Here is a 10,882-nt window from a genome sequence, read left to right on the forward strand (position 1 = left end):
AAACAAACTAACCAAAACCCAAATAAACAGTGGTTTTGAGGACCTGGGGAATTTAGCTAGACAGCATTTTGAAGTCATACTTGTCTTCCCCCTGCCCCCAACCTCTCTCATAATTTCTGGTACATAGTAGTGTCGGAATTGCAGGAACTAAATAGGTGACACATTGCTTTCCTTTTGAAGCTGGGAATCAATTAAGAGATAGAGAACTCAGCTGAAAATCAGCAGGTTGCTGATAGCACATAAACTGTCATTGTTCGAATTAGAAAAAGGCACCTTCTTCCTTTGGGCATAAGAATTAGCAGAAAATACCCACTTCTGGAAGATCTATTGTAAAGAGGGACTGCCTCAGGGTAGAAAAGCTAGAAGAAATGTGCCAAGGAGCTGGCTTGGTATGCAAGAAGCTGGCCTAGTTTCTAGTCCCTGTTTGTCCCCAAAGCCAGTGCTTTTCTGCAGGTGATCTGGAGATCAAAGCAGGAAGATATTTGTGTGTGTGTGTGTGTTTTTAAATAATCTCTCATTAATTAAACTTAACCCTTCAAAATGGTAGGATTCTCTTTGTAGGGGTAGAAAACCTGGCCTACTATGCTTATCCCTCCCCCCTTATTAATACAGTATTTATTTGTCTTCCCTCTGTTAAACCCTGAGCCAACTACTTTCTTCAGGCTGCCTACGTAGGTATAGGAAAAGGAGCATACAGGCCGATGAGACATGGGAGAAACAGCTATGGGAGGTGGAGACGGCTCTTTCACGTGGCAAAAAGGATGAGAAAGGCCACCATCAGGCAAAAGAGCCTCACGGCTCTGTGAGGGCAAAGCCCAGAATGGTGTAGAAGAAACTGTTGCTTCACAGAGGGGTTCCTGACATAACCAATGATGAGGCTCCCAAACACAGTTCCAGCCCCAGAGCCAGCCACCCCTACAGTGGCAGCCCCAGCCCCTATGAACTTGGCTGCTGTGTCAATGTCCCTTGAAATGGTGCTGGCTCAGAAGCTGTAGCTAGGAATAAGTGAGGTCAGGGGACGTGGGGCTGCCAAGCTGCTGAGGCTCTCATCTGTCTTATTTTGAAATTATTTCAAACATACAAAAAGGTTGAAATAATAATAGAGGGCTCCCATATTTGCTTTATCCAGAGTTAACAATTTTGAACACGTTGCCATGTTTGCTTTATTATATTGTCTCTCATTCTTTCCATATATATGTCATTTTATTTTTATAAACCATTTGTGAGTAGGTTGCAATGTCATTTTCTTTGACTTCTTAGTATTTTATTGTGTATTTCCTAAGAAAATTATATTCTCTTACATTATCATAGTAGAGTTGTCAAATTCAGGAAATTTAACATTGAAAGAATATTTTTATCCAGTCTATAGTCCATAATCCAATTTGTCAATTGCCCTCATAATGTCTTTTATAGCATTTTTTCCCCTTCTAATATGAGATTCAGTTCAGGATCACATATTGGAATTTGTTGCCTTATTTCTTTAGTATCCAAATATGAAAGATTCCCTCAGCTTTTCTTTATCTTTGATGATACTGATATTTTCAAAGAATACAAGACAGCTACTTTTTAGAATGTTCATTACTTTGGGTTTGTGTGGTGTTTCCTGATGATTTCAGATTATATGACATCAGCAATATGTCTTTCTTAGGGTACCACATACAATGTCTGCCTTCCCCTTACTGATGACGTTAATTTGATCACCTAATCAAAGTGTTTTCTGGTTTTCCCACTATATAGTTAATATTTCCCTCTTTCAACCACTAAGTAATCTGTGGGGAAATACTTTGGGGTTTGTGTACATATCCTGCTTCTTATCAAACTTTCCATCCTGGATTTTTGCAGCTATACATAATTCTTGTCTGAATGAATCTTTATGATGATAATTGTAGGGTTCTCTTTGGTTACTTTATTCCATAATTTTATCTTTTTCTTTTCCATAGATGGAACCTGGCTCCCAGTGACACCATCACATTATTCATCTTCTCAGTCTTATAATACCCACAGAATAGATTCAAAATTGCTGCAGTAATTTTACAATAAAAAACAAACCTACCAGAAAGAGTTCAAGATTTGTTTGCAATTCTTTTGTTCCCTACATTTTGGGTATAAAGTCAAAATGCTGTGCTCAAAGTTTCCTTGGATTGGTTCTTCACCCCCTGTCTTGTGTGTGATATCCCCTCCACACTTGACATGGTTATTCATTTAAAATACAGTCGTGTTAATTTGTTTCTCTAACTATTAAGTTTCAGTTTTTTTCCCCTCCTCTACACCATCTTCCTGAATCTAAAATCTATAGCCTACTCTATTAGTCTGCTGGGGCTGTCATAACAAAATACTATAGACTGACTAGCTTGAACAACAGAAATTCATTTTCTCACAGTTCTGGAGGCTGGAAGTCCAAGATCAAAGGGCATATAGGGTGGATTTCTGGTGAGGCCTATCTTCCTGGCTTGTAGATTGCCACCTACTTGTGTGTCCTCACATGGCCTTTCTTTCTTTTTTTAAAAAATATTGTATTTATTCATGAGAAACACAGAGAGAGGTTGAGGCAGAGACACAGGCAGAAGGAGAAGCAGGTTCCATACAAGGAGCCCAATGTGGGACTCAATCTTGGGGCTCCAGGATCACGCCTTGGGCGGAAGGCAGGCGCTAAACAGCTGAGCCACCCAGGGATCCCTTCACATGGCCTTTCCTCTTTGCTCATGTACCCCTGGTGTCTCTTCCTCTGCTTATAAGGATACAAGTCCTGGTGGATTAGAGCCTTGCCTTTGACCTCATTTAAACTTAATTACTTCCATAAAGGCCCTTTCTGCAAGGGATATTGAGAGTTAGGGCTTCAACATATGAATTTGGGGTGGAGGAGGCAGGAACAAAATTTAGTTCCTAACACCTACTATCCTTCAAATCTCCCATGAAGCTCTTGAAACTGCTTTTGAAACTCATTGAAGCTCCCTGACTCCTTTTGGTTCAGTTTCTTCCTTGTTTATTGGTTTATTTTCTTATTAATTTTTTCACATATCATTCTAATCATTCATCAATTTACTTATTCAAAAACTATATATTGAACACCTGCTAAGCCTAAGGCCCTTTGTTAGACATAGGAGATATAGTGGTGAGAAGTAAAACAGAAAAAAGATATGTCCCACAAACTTATAGTCAATTGGGGGAGTCTGACACTGATAAAAGAATCATCCAAATAAAAATTATATTTTTAGTTTCTTAAACTTGTAAGATTAGAATGCAATTGTGCTCTAAAGGACATATATAAGAAAGTATAAGAGGAGAGGATTGGCCTATTTGGTGTGGTCAGGGAAGGCATCTCCAGTAAAATATTTATGCTAGAATCTAATAGAAGGCTAAGAGTTAACTGGAAGAAGAGGAATAACCGATGAGAAGGGGAGGTGGTATAATAGGGGAGTGATGATTCCTGCAAGGAAACCAAACACTCTAAGGACTATCACTTTAATAATCTGCACCAATACCATCAGCTACTTGGCCAACAGTCCTGTATTGTTCACTTTTCCCAATTGCAGCAGGATATTGGTTCACCACCTGTGGGGCAAAATTGCTGTAAGTCACACTTGTATGTGGATTGTTCTACTGTGGACTCATCATCTCCAGTTGCAGTAGCTCACTTACTGATGTTTCTGTGTTTCTGGGCAATTCTCTTTCTATTGCTGCTACTCAAAAGCTATTTCAGGTGTGGCCCATTTTTCTTGGGTAACTTGCTCTCTTATCTCCTCCTACGAATGAATTTTCCTAGAAGCTAGATACTAATCATCCCAAATGCTATTAAGTTTGATGCTGCCTATTCAGCCCCCTCCCTCCCTTCCCCCTCAGGACCAAACATATCTATGTCTTCTCTCATTTCTATTTTCTCCCTATTACCTCTGTTGAGAAGCTGTCATTTTGTTTTGATTTTTGTTTTTTATATTCTGATGCAATCCTCTAGTGAAGAGTTTGGGTGGGGGCAGAGATAGAGGTCCAGATTGTAAATGCCTTTTTAATTCTAAGTTGAAAAAGGCAAGGGATTGCACATAGTCAAAGTCTGAAATATAGGGAAGAAATGCTGGCTTGAGAAGCTAGAAAGCAGCCTATAATGGTTGTCAAATCTATGAGGATGGACTGGCTTGGGAATTGTATTATAAATATAAGAAATTAAAAAGACTCAGAAATAAAAGAAAGATAATTGTGCTGGTTAAGTTTCTGAGATAAGATAATTACAAAAACCTAATATAGCTTACTTTTTTGTACCTTATTCTATACTGGTTAACTGTAATTGTTGATAACCACCGCAAAATGTAGTAGCTTGAGGTGGCAAGCATTTATTATTACTCATGAGGCTGTGGGCTGTGGACTTGGCTGATCTTGACTGAGCTTGCTCAGGTGTTGGTAGTCAGCTTTTGGTCTGACCTGAGGGCTAGTTGGTCTAGGATGGCCTTGGGTGGGACAACTCAACTTGACTACATGAGTGTTTCACATCTTTCTAGACAGCTAACCTGGAAATGTTCCTCTAGTGGTGGGAAGGGTTCAAGAGGGAAAGATGAAACATGAAAGCATTTTTTAAAGCCTCTACTTAATTCATATTTCCTAATGTGGCAATGGGCAAAACAAGTCACTTGGCCAGGCCAACTATCATTTTGGGTAGGATGCTGACCAGAGGGCAGGAGTACAAGGATGCATAAAAAATTGGGACCATCAGTGTAACCTATCTACTATATTCACTATATTATGATATTTCTGTTTCTGTCATTCCCTTGAACCCTTTCTCAACTACCAAGTTGAGTAGACTAGTTTTGGATCTTATACTCCCTGACCTCTTCATAGCACTTGACACTACTGGCCATTCCACTTTTTTGTTTAAGAGTCTTCCTCCTTTGATTCTGATAACAGTATTCTCTCCTGGTTTTCTTCCTATGTTTCATACTGTACATTCTTCTCCTTCCTCATGTGTTCTTTTCTTTTTCTGGCTGCTTTAGTTTTGGGTTTCCCAGCTATGTGGGTTTTAGAGAGTCCACAAACAGCACTTCTTTCTTCATTTCCAAAGTTTAAAATCAAAACACATATAGATAAAGACCCACCTTTATCACTGATAAAACTAATCATAAAATGTGGCTTTGAATGGAAATTTGTAATGGGCCACCAAATGCTTAGACGTAGAATTAAACGCCCCCTCTTAGTCACAGTTTGAGACTTTGGGAAGTAGGGACAGTGAATGCCTTGAAGAAAGGCTGATAGTCAAAGAGAGAGAAGAGGAGGTTACATCCTCACTTCCTTCCCTATAGCTCACCACGTGGGATATAAGTGGAGAAATAGGCCAAGAACACTATTCTAGTGGAATCCCTCCACATTTTAACTTGAGTCCAGTGGAAAAAAGGTTCTTCCCTAATTCCAAAGTTCTATCATTGATCCTCTTCTATTTTTATTTTAGTCTCTCTAGAAATGCCATTTACACATGCAATGATTTAGACTACCTATTTATATTTCCTTTCTCTTTAGCACAGAATTCTGTCCAATATTTCCTAGACTACTACTTATCTTTTTTAGATGTTGAACATAAGTGAACTTAATACATTCCAAATTGAAATTATTTATTTGTTCATTCATTCAATAAAAATTATCCAAGACATTTCCAATTCCAGTTTTCCCATTCTTATCTCAGGGCTATCATCTACCCTGTGATCTAATCCAAAAACCAGAAAATCCTCTTGAGCTCTCTCCTTTACTTCTCAACATTCAATCTGTCACCCTAGTGACAATATCTCTTAACTGACTTATTTTACTCCACATAACCACTTCCTTAATTTAGACTCTTGACATATTTCTCTTAGATTTATGCAAAACCTCTAAAATATTTTACCCCCTGCCTCCTATCTTATCTCTTTAATTTATCCTGTACAATGCACAAGAGACCTTTAATGGTACACTATACTCTGCAGTATGAAAAAGAGTATAGGCTTTGGAGCAGAACCAGCTCTGGCATTTAGTTATATGTCTTTTTTGCAAGTGACTGAATTTCTCTAAGTTTTAGATTTCTTTTTTTTTTTTTTAATTATAAAATGATTATGCTCACCTTGTCTGGTTCTTGTAATGATTTAAATGGAAGTATAAAATATGCCCAAGCACAACAACTAGTCTAGTACCATCTCTACTGATGGTTAGCATTACTTTATGGGCTAGACTTTGTGCTAACTGCTTTATGTACCATCTTATTTATCTTAATTTAACTTTGGGTGAATTTTATTATCCCCATTTTATGAATGATGAAATGAGGCACAAGCTGTACAGTCACACAGAAAGTAAAGTGGCAGGGATTTCAAGCCCAGTCAGTTGGTCTCCAAAACACCTGTTCCTAACTACATGACAGTAGTTATTTTGACAGCTAGGGTAGGAAAGTGAGAACATTGTAAAATTTAGCCTTGGTCCTTAGCTGCCAGATAAACTTGGGCAAGTTTCTTAAAGTTTCTGAGCATTACTTATCTATAAAATGATGATATAATGCCTACTTACAACATGGTAAAGGTTGTTAAATAAGAATCAATAATATAGGGGCACTTGGCTGGCTCAGTCTATAGAGCATGTGACTCTTGATCTCAGGGTCATGATTTCAAGCTCTACATCGGATGTGGAGCTGTCTTTAAAAAAAAAAAAAGAATAAATAATTTAAAGTGAATGGCACACAAGAGCACTCAATAAAGGATATCTATGATTATCATCATTTCTAGGTTAAAAATACAGTTACTCAGCTACTCTGCTTAAAAATTCCATTGTCCTCCCTCTGCCTCTGGGGAAAAGCCCACACTCTTTAGTAGGGCACGCCAAACCTTGCACTAATGCCTCCTCCCTCATCTTCTAGCCTGTGCTTTAATAATAATCATTTTCAGTTCCCACAAATGTGCATTGCTCTCTCATAATTCTCTGCCTTTGTACGCCTGCTTCCTTGGCCTGAAAAATCTTCCCTCTTTCTTTTGTTCCTATCTAAGCATTTTATCTTCTGGCTAATTCTTTATCTATCTCCTTTTTTCTTTTTCTTTCTTTCTTTCTTTCTTTCTTTTTCTTTCTTTCTTTCTTTCTTCTTTCTTTTTCATTTTAAAATTTAAATTCAATCTGCCAACATATAGTATAACATCCAATGCTCATCCCATCAATTGCCCTCCTCATTGCCTGTCACCCAGTTACCCCATCTCCCCATCAACCGCCCCTTCCACAACCCTTTGTTTCCCAGAGTTAGGAATCTCTCATGGTTTGTCTCCCTTTCTAATTTTTCCCACTCAGTTCCCCTCCTTTCCCTTATAATCCCTTTCACTATTTCTTATATTCCATGTATGAGTGAAACCATATGATGATTGTCCTCTGATTGACTTATTTCACTCAGCATAATACCCTCCAGTTCCATCCAGTTTTAAGCAAACGGTGGGTATTTGTTTATTCTCATGGCTGAGTAATATTCCATTGTATGTATAGAACATATCTTCTTTATCCATTCATCTGTCAATGGATGAGACTTTTTCCACAGTTTGGCTATTGTAGACATTGCTGCTATGAACATTGAGGTGTGGGTGTCCTGATGTTTCACTACATCAGTATCTTTTTTTTTTAAGATTTTATTTATTTATTCATGAAAGACACAGAGAGACAGAGACAGAGACACAGGCAGAGGGAGAAGCAGGCTCCATGAAGAGAGCCTGACGTGGGACTTGATCCCAGGTCTCCAGAATCAGGCCCTGGGCTGAAGGTGGCGCTAAAGCACTGAGCCACCCAGGCTGCCCCTACATCAGTATCTTTGGAGTAAACACCCCAGTAGTGCAATTGCTGGGTCGGTCGTAGGGCAGGTCTATTTTTAACTCTTTGAGGAACCTCCACACAGTTTTCCAGAGTGGCTGCACCAGTTCACATTCCCACCAACAGTGCAAGAGGGTTCCCCTTTCTCCACATCCTCTCCAACATTTGTTGTTTCCTGTCTTGTTAATTTTCCCCATTCTCACTGGTGTGAGGTGGGATCTCATTGTGGTTTTGATTTGTATTTCCCTGATGGCAAGTGATGCAGAGCATTTTCTCATATGCTTGTTGGCCATGTCTATGTCTTCTTTGGAGAAATTTCTGTTCATGTCTTTTGCCCATTTCATGACTGGATTTTTTGTTTCTTGGGTGTTGAGTTTGATAAGTTCTTTATAGCTCTTGAATACTAGTCCTTTAGCTGATATGTCATTTGCAAATATCTTCTCCCATTCTGTAGGTTGTCTTTTAGTTTTGTTGACTGTTTTTTTTTTTCTGTGCAGAAGCTTTTTATCTTAAGTCCCAATCATTCATTTTTGCTTTTGTTTCCCTTGCCTTCATAGATGTATCTTGCAAGAAGTTGCTGTGGCCAAGTTCAAAAAGGGTGTTGCCTGTGTTCTCCTCTAGGATTTTGATGGATTCTTGTCTCACATTTAGATCTTTCAACCATTTAGAGTGTATCTTTGTGTATGGTGTAAGAGAATGGTCCAGTTTCATTCTTCTGCACATGGCTGTCCAATTTTCCCAGCACCCTTTATTGAAGAGACTGTCCTTTTTCCAGTGGAGAGTCTTTCCTGCTTTGTCGAATATTAGTTGACCATAGAGTTGAGGGTCTGCTTCTGGGTTCTCTATTCTGTTCCATTGATCTATGTGTCTGTTTTTGTGCCAGTACCATGCTGTCTTGATGATCACAGCTTTGTAATACAGCTTGAAATCTGGCATTGTGATGCCCCCAGCATTCCTCTGGCTATTTGGGGTCTTTTCTTATTCCATACAAATTTTAAGATTATTTGTTCCAATTCTGTGAGAAAAGTCCATGGTATTTTGATAGGGATTGCATTGAACGTGTAGACTGCCCTGGGTAGCATAGACATTTTCACAATACTTGTTCTTCTGATCCATGAGTATGGAATGTTTTTCCATCTCTTTATGTCTTCCTCAATTTCTTTCATTAGTGTTCTGTGGTTTTTAGGGTATAGATCCTTTACCTCTTTGGTTAGGTTATTCCTAGGTATCTTATGCTTTTGGGTGCAATTGTAAATGGAATTGACTCCTTAATTTCTCTTTCTTTTCTTTTTTTAAAGATTTTTATTAATTTATTCATGAGAGACACACACACACACAGAGAGAGAGAGAGAGAGGCAGAGACACAGGCAGAAGGAGAAGCAGGCTCCACGCAGGGAACCTGATATGGGACTCAATCCCGGGACTCCAGGATCCACCCTGGGCCGAAGGCAGGTGCCCAAACCGCTGAGCCACCCAGGAATCCTTAATTTCTCTTTCTTCAATTTCATTGTTAGTGTATAGAAATGCCACTGATTTCTGGGCATTGATTTTGTATCCTGCCACATTGCTGAATTGCTGTATGAGTTCTAGCCATCTTGGGGTGGAGTCTTTGGGTTTTCGATATATAGTATCATGTCATCTGCAAAGAGGGAGAGTTTGACTTCTGCTTTACCGATTTGAATGCCTTTTGTTGTCTGCTGAGGCTATCAGCAATATTTTTGTTGTCTGATTGGTGAGGCTAGGCTAATTCTTGTTCTTAATGCTAGGGTTCCCTATACCTTAAAAAAAATTTTTTTAACAAAGTGATATTTGGTGAATATCTCCAATTCTTCCAATCATGGGTGTACATCCTTTCTCAGATTCCTTTGTAAGTGTGCATAGGTCCATGGAACCTCATTTGACAACTGTGTTTAGTCATTTTCCCCTCTCTAGACTGAACCATCAGAAGGACAAAGATTGTGTCTTTCATTTTGGTATACCAAGACTTAGCACAGTGTAAGCACTCAGTGAGTGCCAGATGTGCAGAGATTAAATACAATAATCAGGGATCCCTGGGTGGCGCAGCGGTTTGGCGCCTGCCTTTGGCCCAGGGCGCGATCCTGGAGACCCGGGATCGAATCCCACGTCGGGCTCCCGGTGCATGGAGCCTGTTTCTCCCTCTGCCTGTGTCTCTGCCTTTCTCTCTCTCTATGTATGACTATCATGAAAATAAATTTTAAAAAATACAATAATCAGAGGTATAGAGCCTGGTTCTTGGCAGGTGCTTAATAATAAATATTTTCTAACATTTTAATAATTTTTGCATGATTTGTTTATTATATAATATATTCTATTTTAATAATATTTATTAACTATTTATAATTTTAAGGTGATGTTTTGTGGCCCAGCATTCCTTGTGTTACCCTGTGTTGCCTTGTACACATTTCAGTATTTCAGCAACATGTTTAGTGAAGTCTCTCCGCTAGAGTTTATTCTACATTCTAACTTACCAGTTGAAGTACTTATATATTCTGCAAAGTGCTTATTTTCCTCCTGATTTAGAGACAGTGACAGTCTGTAGTTATTTGGATTTTTTTTAAAAGCACAATCACTAACCAAATGTGATGTCTTTTGTTAAGTTGTTAATGAACCTAAAATATGAACATTTCCATTAAATCAAAGTGAAAAGAATCAGGAAGGATTAGACAAGAATGATATAAAGAAGTAAACATGACAGGCAACACAAAAAAGGTGGCAATCTTTTGGAAAGGTATAGTTTGCTAATCTGACTGCATCTTCTCTTTTGACAAAGATTCAGTGCTAGGAGCCTCTGTAGGGAGAGGATGGGGGAGGAAGGGAAGATCAAAGGGGACACAATTTAAAAGTTTGACAATTTAGTCAGAGAGTGAATTGCTGCAGGCATTTGCACATTTTAGCCCCTGCTGTAACAGCTACCAGAATTCATTCTTGGGTTATCCAAATCCAAGAATTAGCACTTTGGAAAGCTGAACGTCTTTTGCGCACCACAAAAGTGTGAAAAAGTATCAGGTGAACAAGAAATTGAATAAACTCAAATCTCAGGTGACAGGAATTTATTTTATTTTAATTTTCTTACCTCCAT

At 38.7% G+C, this 10,882-nt stretch overlaps 1 pseudogene; it reads right to left on the reverse strand.

Annotated features, from left to right (window-relative positions):
• Positions 1-745: 745 nt before the first annotated feature.
• LOC140623566 (ATP synthase F(0) complex subunit C2, mitochondrial pseudogene) lies at positions 746-10,882 on the reverse strand (annotated as a pseudogene).

Source organism: Canis lupus, chromosome 33 (assembly GCF_048164855.1).
Source record: "Canis lupus baileyi chromosome 33, mCanLup2.hap1, whole genome shotgun sequence".
NCBI lineage: Eukaryota > Metazoa > Chordata > Mammalia > Carnivora > Canidae > Canis > Canis lupus.